Here is a 15,907-nt window from a genome sequence, read left to right as displayed (position 1 = left end):
AATAGTAAAACTTGCCTGAGAAGCTGGATAAACTGTTAGCCAGTGTATCCCCATCTATACTGAATGATATGCAGTACCTTAGAAAATATGGGCAGCGTAGCATATTATAGACTAATTCAAAAAGGTATTCTGTAATGTGCCACCCTGACATGGCTTCTGCCTTACTTCAGACTAGCACAGCTATCTCTGTCTTAGAAAGTGTGGGTGAATTCTTGCCTCTGCTGAGGTCAAAACCCCCATTGACTTTAGTGGGCCCAGGATTTGACCCCTAATCTACTTACTCTCTTTCATAGATGATGATGAAGTATGTAGCAGGAAAGAAAATTGTCCTAAACAATGGAGAGCTGGCAGAAAGTCTCTTTTTCTGTTTTTCTTATTGGCAGAAACACACTTTCATCCACTGTTACATCCATACATAAAATAGTAACTACCTGTCTTTAGGGTTGCAGGTGTTATTTCATTCATGTAAATCCTAGAATGGGAGGGATAATATAATGACAAAGGTCAATTTTATTCCTTATAAGGTTCCATTTTGGATGTGTTTTCTGGATTCCTAGTACAATATACAAAACTGCTATCTAATCCTCAGGGCTCAATCTTACACTTATTGAAGTCAGTGGAAAATTTGCCCTTGAGTCTAAGAGGTAAAAGATGAGACCTTAAATGACTATTGCTGTACGTGTCTGCAAGCAGTGGTCATACGCAGTTGTATATTGTATTATTCATTAATTTATTTGCTTGTATTTCTAAGGCCCAATGTGCATTGAGTTTTGCATAGATATACAGGAGAGTACTACTTTGGTACATGCTTTGTGCTTATTAGCAAGAAAAAAGAATTGTTCTGACAGAATTAGGCAAGGCCTGCTAATATACAGTGATACTGATGGAAAGGACAGTGTTCATCTTAAAGTGACAAGATCCACTGTCTGATGCTGCAGAATAGAAAAATAAGGAACTGGCAGTGAGAAAAAAAAAGAGTCAGTACAAGCAGTACACAGTTCTGGCTTTTACGAAGACTGCCAGAAATGAGTTAAAATAGTCTGAATTGTCCTTCACTCCTGGAAGGAGTGGACCCCCCTCCACTCTGCCACCCAACTCCCAGTCATCATGTGGTTAGAGCCTGCAAATGCTGTTGGCCGTAGGGCTTATTGTTGTATGTCCTGTTTGAATTCACTGTAATAAGCATTGTATAAATGTTATGGGATTGAGCTCACAATTACATTGAGATCTAGGTGACCTATATAGGTGTAAATGAGGGTCTTACTCTGCCTCAGTCCTCTCTATAGGTGCATAAGCCAAATCAAAATCTAGCCCTCAGGTAATCCCTTGCATCTGTTAGTATGAGGCATACATATCCGAGGTGCGTATGGTAGCTCCAGTTCCATTTAGCATTATGTGAATGGGCCAAGGACTGGGAAAGTGAGAGAATGTCTCCAGCTCTGAGTTTGGTTTTTGTCTTCTAACGTCCAACAAAATCATGACTTGGGCCATCATCTCAGTGGAAGATGTTAACAGTCCTTCAGAACAAAAAGCCGTCTTCTAGGATAAGTGAGCAATCAGAATGGAAGAAGCAATTTACTAGAAAAAAAAAATCTTTAGAAACTGTAAATGCTGAAAAGAAAAATGATTTCTTTGTCATTACCAGGGCTGCAGAGTAGGTTTGTAAATAATGCTTGCATTGAGGTCTGTCTGCTTCTCCTTCAGACTTTTGCTCATATTCTTTTGTTTCTACTCCATTGTCAAGAAGACAGGGTGACTTGCACGATGGATAGGAAGGGAACTGTAATTATGGATGCACTCTAAGCATGGCCATAGCATTTCACCATATCTTCCACTCCTTACCCATATAGAAAAGTATGAATGTCTATAAGCAGATGGGTTATTTGATCAGCAGGCCATAATGACAGAGCTGTCATGCTACTCTGCGGCTTGAGTCTTCTGTATGCCTGAAGGAGGGTAGTGGTTTATCCTTGACATAACAGTGATTTTTGTGTTCTCTGTGTCTACTCCAAATAGGAGAGTGCAGGGGCTGAATATATGTACCTAGATGTTGCTTGTAAGACAGCTACAGTAAAAAATTCAAGTATGTATTTTGAGGCATTGTGTCACAGGTGTCAGATGCATGGAGCACGAGACTGATAAAGAAAATGAGCAAAATGTTGCATGAGTCAGTCCTTTATCAGTTCTGCAAGGAAATCATCTATGTCTGGCAGAAGCATGAGTAGTGGGTCCAGCATCCTGGGCAGAGAAGTTGCTGAGCACCGGAGGGGTGAAAGGGGGAGGCCAAGTGCTAAAGGGTAAGGGGGGGTGGGAGTAGGGTGTGGGGGTTGCAAGCCCCAATGCTACAGTGCAAGCTCCTTATACACCGACTGCTACTGTTGTCACATGGCCTTTTGGGGGGCTGCCATTCTGGCACTTCTTCTAAATCAGTGCCCAGGACTGGCACCCTGCTTACTGTGCCTGAGTTATGCTACTGGTGTCTGAAAATTTGTAGGGCTTACTACTAGTAAATTTACACTAACTTACAAGTTAAGCAGCTTCAGTTAAATGATTTTGTAGACCCCAGGAAGCTTCTTCTGCATTTTGGACCCGACCCAGCAAAGCACATAAAGGCACACTTTAAATACGCGAGCACTGCCGCGTACAGGATGTACAGAGCTATTCACCTGCCTAAAGTTGAATATTTGCTTAAATGCTTTGCTGTTCAGAGCTACACACAGAAGAAGGATGGCCACGCTGAGACGACTCCTGTGCGTTCTAGGTGAGCTATGTACCACATATCCTCAGGGAACAGCTCTGGACCTACAGTGCGATTTTACCAGTTTTCTGGGATGTTGCACAGAGGTCCTGTATTCAGAACACCTCCCACATCCATTAGCTCCTTTTCATATTGCCTTCCCTTTTCTTCTCCACTGCCTTTCAACATGATTTCAATGTAATGCATCTTTCACAAATGAGCTGTCCAATAGGGGGTAGCATGTCCCTTGTTTGCCTCAGCCTGCTCCCATTTTCAGTTCTTCAGCGTTTAAAGGTCTGAGAGAGAGAAAAAGACAAACTGTGGGGGAAGAAAGGGAAGATGAAAGGCATAGGTTTGTTAAGGGTCTTCTTTCTGAGGGTAAGCCTAGGGCTGTCCTGGGGAAGCACTGCTGCGTTGTCCATTGCTCTGCCCCGCTGTCTCGTTTTGTTTTCACATCAGGTGAGTTGCCCATGTTGATCTGCAGAAGTCAGTTGGAAATGATTTCAATCCAATCCAGTATTTGATAATCCTGCCCAGATTTTACATGCTGCCTTTTTTTCCCCCTCCTAATGTGGTTGGATAAGTCTTCTGGTATTTCCTGCTGCAGATTCCCTCCAACAGCTGTACAGCTTTCTGATGTAAATGCCTTTCTCCGCCTTGCCAGGGTTTCTTTGCGGCTGCCTTCCCTAGAAATAGAACCAAGAAGGGAACAGCTTCACAAGCCAGCCAATGCATAAAAAGCCAGAGTATTTTGACTGAAGGAGTTCGGGCAAGGAAAGCAACAACTGCTGGAAAAAGGCAGCTGCTGCTTGCAAGTGACAGGGCAAAGCCACAAGGTATTGAGCAGTGCATGGCAAGCACTTGGAGAGGCTGACAGTTCAGAGGAGGAGGACAGTCTCTGGCCCGCACAAGTCTCTCCAAATACAAAAGCTGAGGGGACACGGTGGGAGGGATCTTTGCAACCACGACTGAGCTGGGCATCATCATGTCAGACCCATGGTGGAGGTGTTTTCAGAGGAACTTTTTACTACGGTGAGGACAGCAGTCAGCAAAGAGTAGGAAATGGGAAATTTGCTTCACTGATCTCCAGCAGGATTTGCAACTGGGGGACTGGATGTCTGAACTGTCATTGATTGCATCCTGAGAAGGTAAGGCATCTTTTCTGCTTACAGCAGATCTGTGTTTGTGTATTTCAGATAAACTGCGATTGTTTGTTCTGTGTGAATGGATCATTTCTTCCTTCTCCCCTTGAACTACACCCTGACTATGGAAGGCTGCCTCTTCTAGCCTTACATTTAAAGAGTAGTACTAGCTAATTTCTGCCAATCTAGCAGTGAAATAAGTGTGAACTCAGCATCGCATGCAGAGTTCTTTTTCTCAGAAATACATCCACATAACAGGCTGTCCAGGGTTTACTCATACCTATTTCTTTGCAAGCATGGACACTCCTCATAACATAGAAAATGAAATATATTTTAAAAGAAGCCTGAGCAACATTACTTGGACACGTGCAATTATATAAATTGCAGTTCCAACAAACAATGATACTAGCATCCAGGTAGATGGCACATTAAGAGCCACCATATGTCCATTCCTCAGTGAATCAGAAATGCAGCAGTATTTGTTTTATGATGCCATTGTCTTGAGTGTTTCATTTGATTTTCCATGGATCTTTCTGTCCTTTATCCTTAGCAATATGGATCTGCTGCTATCTAAAAAAGAAAAGAAAAAAACCCCAAATTCCATAGTTCCACGCTTGCAACTGAAAGCCATGCTTCCAAGAAACCATTTGGCAATATCGAGACCTCATTTTCTGCAGAGCACCAACAAAAAAAGGAATCTGAAATGTCATCTCTTACTCACACAAAGATCCTTGTTACAATCACTAAGAATTTTTCTTGAGTAAGACATACAAAACCCCCCACCAAACTAAAACAATCTTGGTAAAACCTTGGAACCTCGCTTAAGGACACAATCATTGCAGAACTGCCCTGTGTTTTGTTTTGCTTTGTTTTTAAGTGTGATTCCAACTGACTGCACTGTTATATAAATTTGCTTTTGCTTACTGTCATATAATAGAGGATACAATTGGCTTGTAGTTAATACCCCACCGTGGCTTTGTTTATATAAGCAAGATGCCATGGAATTTTCCTCATTATCCAGATCACATTTATCATAGTATTTCCTAGGAAAAGCTGTGTTTGTGTTGCAAGTGAAATGCGAACTCGTTTTAGATGTCACTTCTTTGTAAAAAAAAAAAAAATTGTTTTCTCTTGGAATGAATTAATCCTATAGATGAGGTATTAGAGTACCTTGTTATTTTAAATTAAGTTCTTAATATCTTTTTCTTTCATGACATAGGTGGCTGCACACATTATACAAATATATATGTATGATGTTGTACACAAGGGTTTTCTTGTACTGTTACTATACTAGTGAAAAAATAACAAATCTTTCAGGCCTGAAATACTTAGTGTCTGAATTTACTAATACTTTCTGAAAAGGCTTTTGGGGACAAATGTATATAGAACATACTGCTATTCTTAAGTGAGTTTGTTGCAGTTTGGGATGTATTGGTGGAAGTGGCAGAATGTCAGAATAACTCAAGTCTTTCTTCACAAACTAATCAAGCAGGCACTCCCAGCACATTTATACTACAGCCAAAGGTGAATTTGAGCAGGCTGTCAGATTTAGCCTAAGGAATTGGAAGACTTTTAGGGTTGCATACTTCCTATTTTAAAAATGCATTATGTCTAGCAGATACAGGGCCCATTTTGAGACATTTCTTGTAACATGATAAAAACATTCATGGAACTGTCATCACTGATATCAGTCACCCATCTGTAAAATGGGGAGAATAACTGCTGACCTCATTAGTGGTCATATCCTACTGCAGCAGAAGCCACATAAGCTCCTATATAAAAGCATACAAAGGTTCTACTGTAAATGCTTAAACCCATGTTTAATCCTGAAACATGGTATTACTCCAAGTGAGGTACTAGTAAACCTGCTTAAAGGCTTGCAGGATCAGGGCCAGTGTACATAAGAGGCTTTGAAGACTACAAGTGCCATAATCTAACTAGCCTATCTCTAACCATTAATGCATTCTCTTTACCCAATACCACTGTAATACTCTACCCATGCATTTCCCCCTGTTCACGAGGCAGCAGACAGGGCAGTAGAGATCCATGTACAGGAGAATGGTGATTACACAGGATGTCTTCCTCATTTGCCATCTTTTTCCCTGGCCAAAAAAAAAAAAAAATCTAAGGCATTGTGTCCAGGGAATGAGGGAAGTAGGCACTGGGGAGAGCTTTTCTCTGTTCTGTGCCTGTTCTATGCCATAGGATTTTTCTCACCAGACCTGAAGAAGTTAGACCTAGTTTCCCCTGGTGTCTCTGGAAAGTGTTGGTGGCTGTTGCATACTACATGGGGAACAGACAAATGATGGCAGCCACACCTGTAGCTGTTGGTGAGGGAAGAATATGAAAGAGGAGGGTAACATTTGAGCTGTGTCAGAAATGTATAGGATTTGAAGGGTACTCTATGAGGTGTGTACTTGAGCCTGTTATGGCCCACGAGGATGAAACTTGGGTGCCAGGGACAAATTTTGACTGATTCAAGAGAAGAGGAAGGCACCTTAATAGGTGCCCTACTTCTGTGTAAATGTTTTAAAAATAATTTTAATCAATGAGGGTTGCACAAATTGAATGATCTTTTTCTATATTCTATTTATAGTCCCTTAATTTAATTTCCATATTTTTTATCACAATATTGAATGATCAGGTGAGTGGGAGGTAGGGTTGTATGGTCAGCACTTCAGTTTCTATTACTGGGCTATGTGTCTAACAATGTGGTTTATTAGACAGAGCATTGGAAAACATGAGTCTCTGCCTGAAAAATCTTGAAAAAGTTTTGTGATTTAGCATCTGCTGTTCCTTTAGGTTAATGATGCATTCTATCTCCTAATACAACTGAAAAGTACATGCATATCAAGGCAGAAGTTGGTCACTATCATTTTATATTATGTTAGGCCAATTTGACAAAGCATCAAATTTAGACTTTATCCAAATTAATAGCTAAAAAAAAAAAAAAAAGCATTGGTTTCCAAGGTCAGGAAAGATTCCTCTTGACTTCAGCTGCCACTGTACCAGGACATCATTGTTTTCAGGCTGGATCCTGCATAACTCGGAAACAGGAGCTGGATGGTAGCACATATTACACTTCCCCCATGTAGGCTATGCCTAGTAGTTACTTGCTTCTGATTCACTAAGCTAGTAGAAAGCTTGCATAGGAATTGTATGCTCTGCAGTTGGTAGCTGACTTGTTTAAGGGAAGGAGGGCTACCATGGGGTTTCTTATTTAGTATGGCCTCTTTGCCTTAGATCATTTAGCACAGACTTCACTCAATTGGAAATGTAGATCATCATGGCTTCACTGTGTAGTTAGTAAGATGAGTGTGAAAGGGAACGAGATGCAGTTGAGGAAATGGTAGCAGACAGTCAGAATGCCAAATACATTTGCCAAGGAATTACAGTGACCTCTTTTAGCAACATGTCTCAGCCTTTGGCTACCCTTCTTTATGTGTCTGGTGCTCTCTAGACTGCCCAAACTGGCATTGGCACTGTGGTTCCCAGAGTACACGTTTTCTGCTATTGAGCAAGTGGCTGCAAAGAATTACTGGAGGCAGAGCTGAGGTGGTTCTGGGCCCTTAATTGAAATTCATAGGCTTGCATTTAAATACAAGGCTCTAACCTCACCTCAGCCCCACCCATCGGTATGCTGTTTCTGGCCACACCGTTTCTATGGAAGTATGAGAACAACAATACTGGCTCAGGATGGTATGGCTAAAAATACGCTCTTTGAGCAGCTTTGGTGTCTCTTCTGTGGGCAAAGAAATGGTGCCTCCAAGTCTTCCTGCATGTTGTTTGTTGCAATGGAGGATGAGCATCAAAGGAGCTTTCCACAGATAGCAAACAAAATTTCCCAACATGGCACTGAAGGCTGCTTTCTTGCCATCTTGATTTCTGCTTTCTAAGCATTCCTAATTCATATTCCCAAGTCTGCATGGATCATTTAATTTTCTGGAAGCACGTTTTTTTCTGACTGCAGCATTTACTGCTCATCTTCTGCTGCTTTGACACTAATTAGGCACAGCATGTTTTAACCCACTGCAAATTTCAAGCCAGTAGTAGCTCTGATGAGACCATTTCAAACATCTCCATCCACTGATGATTTGCAGATGGCTGGAGCAAAAATGATCCATGGATGTAATGATTTTCCCACCCTCCTAAGCTTCCAGGGGAGAGGATAAACAAACAAAAAATAAATCCTGCAGTAGCACATCCAGATTCAGGCTGCTTCATTACTGATGGATTCAGAGACTAAGAGTTTCTATCAGTAATGCCTGCATATCATCTAGAGGCCTATTATTACACTTGTGTTAGGCTTCGGATACCAGGAATGCATGCATCTGTAGCATAAGGAAACTGAACGATTGAAAAGGAATGTTCTGCAGAATTTGTAGCAGATGACTGGCACGTTTGTTATGTTGCCTCTGCATGGCTTTAGGGCATCCCAATGGCTATTTCTGAGCCAGAATTGCCAGACTGTTTCTTTAATTTGGAACCAGGGGTGAAGAGATAGTGGAGTGTGTACACATTGTTCTTCCCTTTGGAACGGTCTGAAATTCCAGATTTTGTTGTGTTGTGCCTGTATAATGATAGCTGGGCTTGTATCGATATTTCCATTGTATTCCTTTTGGCTGGAAGGATTTATAACTTGGAAACCAAACTTTGCTCTGGGCTGAAACTGACACATACAAATGTCTTTATTTGGGATTGGTATCAATTTATTTTAGTTCTATATAGAATATGTAACATTCAGCACCTTAATGGGCACTGGTTGTTTATACTAGGCTTTCCTCTCTGAGATACAAAAATCTCTTGTGATAGAGGAGATCTTGGCTACGAGTCAAGATCAATAATCTTTATTGTGCTGGTTTAGTCAGCCTCCTTACTGTGTATGAAGATGCTTTGTTATACTCGCAGCCAAGCTTGGGCCTTATGTAAATCCACTCAAGGGCAGTGTCAGTTTTGTGGGTGTCTTGGCAAATTAGTTTCCATTTGTATGATACAGTATCTGCATTATTGGTTGAATAAAAACCCATTGCAGTAAGCCCTGCAAAGTGAGTATTTAGATTGGAGATATTGCAGCTCCCTAATTAGTAGGGACTTTCACCAATTCACTTAGGGAGTTTAGAATTGATTGGTAAAACAAGAAAAATCAGGCGCATTCAGTATAAAATTGCCCTCAAAGAAAGAATGTAATGCCAGTAGTAATTGTACTCTACAAGTACTTAGAAACCACAGCTGAAATGCAGGCCCCATTGTAGTAGAATAGGGTTATATAGAGGGTAACAAACAATCTCAGTCCCAAAGTACAGTCTAAACAGTTAGATAAAGGCGGGATACAGGATGATAGAGAACAGAGGCTTTTGCCTCTATTGTATGGCTTGCCTTGGGTCATACAGAAAGTTTGCTGCAAAGCTGGGAATGAAGTTAAATCCTCATGACTTCTCATCCAGTGCCATATGTATAGATGCCTAACAAGCAGAATAGTTTAAGTGGACTCAGGCACCTGTGATTATATTCCATTCCGTTCATGTTCTGACAGTCCCTGGAGCATGCCATCTTCTAGCCATTAAGACTGAATCATAAAAAAACAGTGAGGAAAAGGAGGGCCCCACACCTTTTGTGTTAGGCTTTATACAAACATTACAGCTAGAAGTTTGGGGGGTTAGATCAAGTTAAAAATGCTCTGCCCCCCCTCCCCAGTCTAACTCAGCAGTTAGATAGGTGCCAGGAGCTTGATCTAAGGGGAATTGACCTGGAAGGATGTGGGAAGTAGGGTCCCGCAGGGCTTTGTCCTTGGACTCTTCAATGTCTTCATCAGTGACTTGGATGTGGGCGTGAAGTGTACTCTGTCCAGGTTTGTGGATGATACTAAATTGTGGGGTGAAGTGAACACATCAGAGGATAGGGAACGATTGCAGGATGACCTGGACAGGTTGGACAAATGGGCAGAAAACAATAGGATGCAGTTCAACAAGGACAAATGCAGAGTGCTGCACCCAGGGCGTAAAAATATCCAGCACACCTACTGACTGGGAAATTACTCTCAGCAGCACAGAAGCAGAAAGGGATCTCAGTCATAGTGGACTCCAAGATGAACATGAGTCATCAGTGTGACAAAATCATCAGCAAAGATAACCACACTTTATCATGCGTTAGCAAATGCATGACAAACAGAACCAAGGAGGTGATACTTCCCCTCTGTGCGGCATTGGTCAGACCACAGTTGGAGTACTGCGTCCAGTTTTGGGTGCCGTACTTCAAGAAGGATGTTGATAAACTTGAGAGGGTCCAAACTCATATGGTTAAGGGTTTGCAGGACAAGCCCTATGAGGAGAAACTAAGGGACCTGGGTCTCTTCAGCCTCCGCAAGAGAAGGCTGAGAGGTGATTTTGTCGCCCCCTACACATTCATTACAGGGGCAGAGCAAGGAATCGGAGATGCTGTGTTCACCAGGGCGCCTCTTGGGGTAACAAGAAACAATGGTCACAAACTGACAGAGAGCAGATTTAGGCTGGATATCAGGAAGAACTTCTGCACAGTAGGGGTGGCCAGAATTTGGGATGGGCTTCCAAGGGAGGTGGTGCTCTCCCCTACCTTGGGGGTCTTTAAGAGAAGGCTGGATAGGCATCTGGCTGGGGTCATCTGATTCCAGCACTCTTTTCTGCCCAGGACAGGGGGTCAGACTTGATTAGCTGTTGAGGTCACTTCTGACCCTAGTGTCTATGAATCTATGAATTGAGGTAGGGTGAGGGGCAAGCAGGATGAGGAGGTTATGGGGGGGATACTTAGAAGGATCGGGGGGGCTAGCAGAGTCCACATGGGGATTGGGAGGATTGAGGAGGCTAGCAGGATCTGTTGGGGAGGCTTGGGAGTATTTGGGGGGGTGCTAGCAGGGTCCATGTAGGGGTTGTGGGAATTGGGGGGGCAGCTAACAGAGTCTGGAGGGGGATTGGGGGATCAGAGTGGGGGCTGCCAGGATTGGGGGGGGGGGCTCTCCAATCCTGCCAAACTCCATAAGCCCCCTCATCCCCTGATGCCACCAAACTGCCCCTGATCCCTCAAACTGCTCCCAGGGCTGACTTACTGGTGTTCATTGGTCCTTGGGAGCTTGATTGAAGTAAATCAGGGTGAGGGAGGGATGAGTGGACTGCAGGGGCTAGCAGCTCTGTAGGGGTGTTTGGTGGGATCAGGGGTGGCTCTCTCCCTCCCCTAACCAGGGACTATTTTTAACCCCAACCCCCCCACCCCTAAACAAACAACCACCCCTGCAGGGCACCCCCCCTCAATCCCATTCACCCTTCCTCCCACCGACTTACTGCAGTCAGCTGCTAGCACCAGCAGATGCTGGTTAAAACCAGCACTAGGAGCAGCTTGTGAGATCGGGGTGGGGTTTGGTGGGCTGGCAGGTCTGTGGTGGGGGAGGTTGTTGGTGGCACTCTGAACGTGTACTGAAGGTCAGTTAGATCTGTCTACCCATACCCAATCTAACTTAGTGCACATCCAAAGTATAGTTAAATTAGATCAGGTCAGCCATTTTTTGACCAGTCTAACCTTCCTGGAACTTCTATACAGTTTGCACTTACATTGACCTAACTAGGGAGCTAGTGTAAGGTCTACATGTGAGCCAGCTAAGTTAGATTAGGTGGTCATTTTTAATATGATCTCACCTCCCCCTAACCTCCCTGAATGTTGTATGCACCCTTAATGCTTTTTTGAGAAATTTGGGCAGGGTGGAATAGAGTCTTGTTCAGGTGCTTAAGCGTGCTTACATGCTCAACAGGTGGAATAGGATCTGACTCTGTCTGCAGTTAAGTCTTCTTCAGTTAAGACTCCTTGCTACAGAGAGTAAATCTGTATAGCTTCTGTTCCAAAGGAATCCTTCATTTTGGATTTGGTTCTAAGACAACAATCAGCTTCTGAAAAAATGCTTATTAACAGCATACACCAATTCTTTTAATGTGATTAGCTCTGTATTTCTCAAAGCAAGAATCAAAATAAATCTAAAAATATTTTTACCCCTCCACTAACATAGCACCATTTTCAGGTACTTGCTTTTTTTCCCCTCCCAATTCAATAAGAATGTTATGACTTTACTTGTTTCCCTTGGTACTGGTAAACCAACAAAACCGTAAGCCAGAATCGCAACTATTCAAGTGATTTGCTGTTCTTTCTGATTGTAAGTATACAAAATTCTAGACTCCTCAAAACATGGTAGACAGGTTACCTGTCTCATTCCTGAGACATGCAGAATGCTGATGTACTACATGGCGTGGGTAGCAGTCACTGTGGATCATCTTGGCAGAATAAAAAGAACAGCTTCACCCTCTCTTGAAATTGCCTGGCCTGTATCATACTTGATTTTTTAGTTTGCAGCACTGGGGAAGAATATTTTTTTCTAAAGCTGTGAGATACCACCAACGCTTTTTAACATCTTATCAAATGTTGTGCAATTCACTGAGGAAAGACTGCAAGATGATCCATGAAATCCCTCCAAGTATGATATGCAATCACCACTGAAATTAATACTGGACCTGCGGGTTCATTTTGATAACCTTCTGGCAAAGATACAAATAGAGTAAATTTCCATTTTTTAAGATGAATCCCTCAGCTTTCTCTTGCCATGTTGCCTTAAAAGAAACCCCACAGAATTTTGCAAGTCTGTCTGTTGCTGATACTACAACCCTTTTCACCCCTTTCTACCTTTCTGTGGAAAAAACCCATCTGGATTAAAAGAGATGCTTTGATACTGTGGCCTATTCTTTCATATTTGAGTCAAAGACAGTTCAGCTTTGAACAACATCAGGGGGTTTTTTCTCATAAAGGAGAAAATCCTTACTTGGATTATAAAGGCTTTCCCTGAACACTAGATTCATTTCATTCTATTTAGAGTATTAGCATACCAAGGAAATAATTTAAGAGATGTTCAAACTACCTTTCTATTATTGTCAGCCTAGAAAGGGATATTGGTTTTTGGGGTGTGAAAAGCATAATCTTTGTTTTGTGATTCTATTTAAAATGGACTAGTGTTCCTCCTAGTGTAAGTCCCTGGTGCAGTGTGGCCCAGAGAGGCTATTTACACTATCTGTAATGCTCCTTATGGTTTAGAAGGGACAGAATTGGATTGGACTGAATATAACAGGGGTCATTTTTGAGGTTTAATGGTCACAGGTGGGCCCTAAGTAAAAAGCACAGATATTATTGTCTAATATTACCATGCAGAGTCCCTAAATTCTGTCTGTACTTCAGAGTCAAGAAGGAACCGATGGCCACACTATTATTATTGATTTGTACTGCTGCAGATCTTAAAAGCCCAGTCATGGACTGCAACCCTACTGTGTCAAAACCCTGTACAAGCAAATAAGAAAAACTGTGTCAGGCACCTAACACAATTTACTGTGAACTGAATTCAAGTCCTTGTTTTAAACCTCCAAGGAAGGAAAATATACAGTATTGTGAAGGAAGAAATTCTCAGGGTAGATGCAATGGGCCTGATCTTCCTGGTTGGCCAGCTCTGCTGGGGTTTGGAAAGGACTCTGCTGTAAAGAGCCTGTCAGACACCAGGTTTAAGTTAAATCAGAGTCCTCCAGCATCCTAGATGCTTTGCAACCCTGAGCAGGCTGGCCCAGCTCAGGCAGAGGCTGCAAGTACAGGGCATCTGCCTAGTTTCCTCCTGTGTCCCCGTCCCCCCCCACCCCCATTACTCCCTGCTCAAGCAGGGATTCCCTGGTCTCCTCTGCCTTACACAGACACCTCTCAACATTAACTAGCAAACCACATGCTGGCTACATCTATGCTGTGGGAGATGGGACAAAGGCAGTGTCAGTTTATGGCTTTTTGGAGCTAATCAGTAGGTAGCTGGTAATGTCCCTTTGTTCCTTCCTTGGAAAAAGCTGTTTAAGAAGAGCTTGAAGAAATGAGAGATTCTTTTGTTTTGCTGATGGACTGATAAATGCTGTGCAACTATATGCTATGTAAATCCCTGCTGGCTCCCTTACTAACCAGCATGGTTGGGGAAGGCGGGGACTGTTCTCTAACCAGAGCGCCCTGCTGGGGCCTGGCCACACCTCCCCTCAGCTCAGTACTAATGAAGGGAAGGGAGGGCTGCTCTAGTCCCCCCTGACTTCTAGCCTGAGCCACTGCATGTGCCTGCATTTCTTTAGTCCAGAGGGGATGTCTCTCCGGTTACAAACCAATTTAGCTTAGCCAGGTTAGACTAAGCTGCAAAGATTTAATCAATTCAGGCTCAGGCATTTTGAATGTCTGTCCCAAACCCTGAGAAGAAGCATGGTGGTGAATAAGTAATTAAAAGACCTGTGTTACCTTCCTGGCCCAGCCCCTCAGAAAGTATATGATCCTAAGCATATCCGTTCAGCTTTCCATGGCTCTTTCACGTCCAGGTCTTTGCCTGCTTTGTCTGCTTAGCCTGTAAGTTCTGCAGAGCAAGGACTGCCTTTTGCTATGTGTATAGAAGGGTTTAGCATAACAAAGTCTTGGCCGCTGTTGGGAATTCTTGATTCTGCTGTAATATAAATAATTAATATTAATAATAAAAACAAACTAACAGTGTTAGCAAAGTACTGTATAATGCTTATGAGGAGAGATGGTGCAGCTCTTCCAGTTTTTCCTTTTCTCAGAAAAGGCACATCTTCAGGGAAAGATCCAGGAGGGTCCAGCAATTCAGTTGCACCCTCCTTTGATTTCTGGTTCCCTCCCCCCCACCAATTTAAAACCAAACCAAATGCAGCTACTTTTCTATTCAGGCAGCAGTGTGGGAGTCACTTGACTTCTTCACAGCTCATTATAACATACCTGATTCCTTCTAAACTTTGTTCCACAGGTGTTAAGAACTCTGTCTCTTCTTTAATGTTCTTGATGCTCTGCTACTTAAACTATCTTTTCTTCTGCAATTCTGCTGTCTGTTAGGTGCTCTTCTTAGTGCAGATCCTATTTCACAGTCCTGCATACTGATTTTAGAACATTAACTCAGGTGAACATCAATTCAGGTATGGAAATAGCGTTCAGTGAAGCATTGGATGAATTGCAAGATGCTGAAGAAAGCTAGGTTTTCTTTTATGTACCTGAAAGAGACATGGATTTAATTTTAATGACAACAGGACTAAAAAACATCATCTTTGGATTATTTGTTGCCTAGTTTGTTGTGATGTTATACATAATATATTGTATAGTAAATTAATGCATATACCAATAAAGTTATAATGGTTAGTGCTTTGATTTTGAACTTAATAATATAGCTCTCAGCCCTTGCATATTAGTAAAGCTTCTACTTCCTTCTTCCCTGGAGAAATATGTGTTGTTTTATATGTGATGATGCACCACCATCTGCACCTTCCTTTTGAGAATTCTAAATCTGCCCATGTACACCTACAAGAGCGTACAAAAGGTAGGTATGGGCTAAATGAGAAGAAAGTGAGCAACACTGCAGATACAACTGATGGCCTAAGACTCGGAAGCAATTTGACCATAATAATCCCCACAGTACTTAAAATGCCCTTTTCCCAGTAATATGTTGTTCTCAGCTATAAAGCTGTTGTCAGGTGACTTCATTGTATGAATATATGCCTTGTTGTTATCAGCAAGATGCATAGCTTAATAGAGAGAAGCTCTTCTGTTGGCTGCTAAGTATGGGTAATGTTTTCTTAACTGTTGAAAGGCAGTTGCAATAAGAACATTTCTTTAATATTTTATTCCTAATGGTAAACATCCTCATGCTATGTAAAAGCAGTCCTTCTAATAGCAGTTTAAATCTAATAAATTGATGTTTCATTTATTTATGAAAACACGCATTCACCATGAACCAGAGGCATATCTTAATTTTTGTTCCCAGAGGAATCATCATTTTTGTTGTTCTTTTCAGTGCTATGAATTTAACAGCTTTAAACAATGGCTGCTTCTAGGAAAGTTCTGGTTAGGGATTTGCATTTTCTCCTGTGGTGCAGAAACTGACAGGCATGGAGTCCAGTACCATCAGTCTACTTACATGAAAAATGTCACATACTTAAATAGGATTTCTTGC

General features: G+C 42.2%; 1 protein-coding gene across 1 annotated transcript in view; it reads left to right on the top strand.

The window, feature by feature from the left end:
- Positions 1-3,349: 3,349 nt before the first annotated feature.
- OSBPL5 (oxysterol binding protein like 5) overlaps positions 3,350-15,907 on the top strand; it is a 217,700-nt gene continuing 205,142 nt past the window's right edge. The window contains exon 1 of the mRNA XM_019551926.1: positions 3,350-3,885. The gene's annotated coding sequence lies outside the window, so the exon portion shown is untranslated. The remainder of the gene's footprint in view (positions 3,886-15,907) is intronic.

This window comes from Crocodylus porosus, unplaced genomic scaffold (genome assembly GCF_001723895.1).
Source record: "Crocodylus porosus isolate Cpor-Errol unplaced genomic scaffold, CroPor_comp1, whole genome shotgun sequence".
In the NCBI taxonomy this organism is placed as follows: Eukaryota; Metazoa; Chordata; order Crocodylia; family Crocodylidae; genus Crocodylus; species Crocodylus porosus.
The sequence above is the reverse complement of the archived record's forward strand: the minus strand, read 5'-3'. Positions and strand labels throughout refer to the sequence as shown.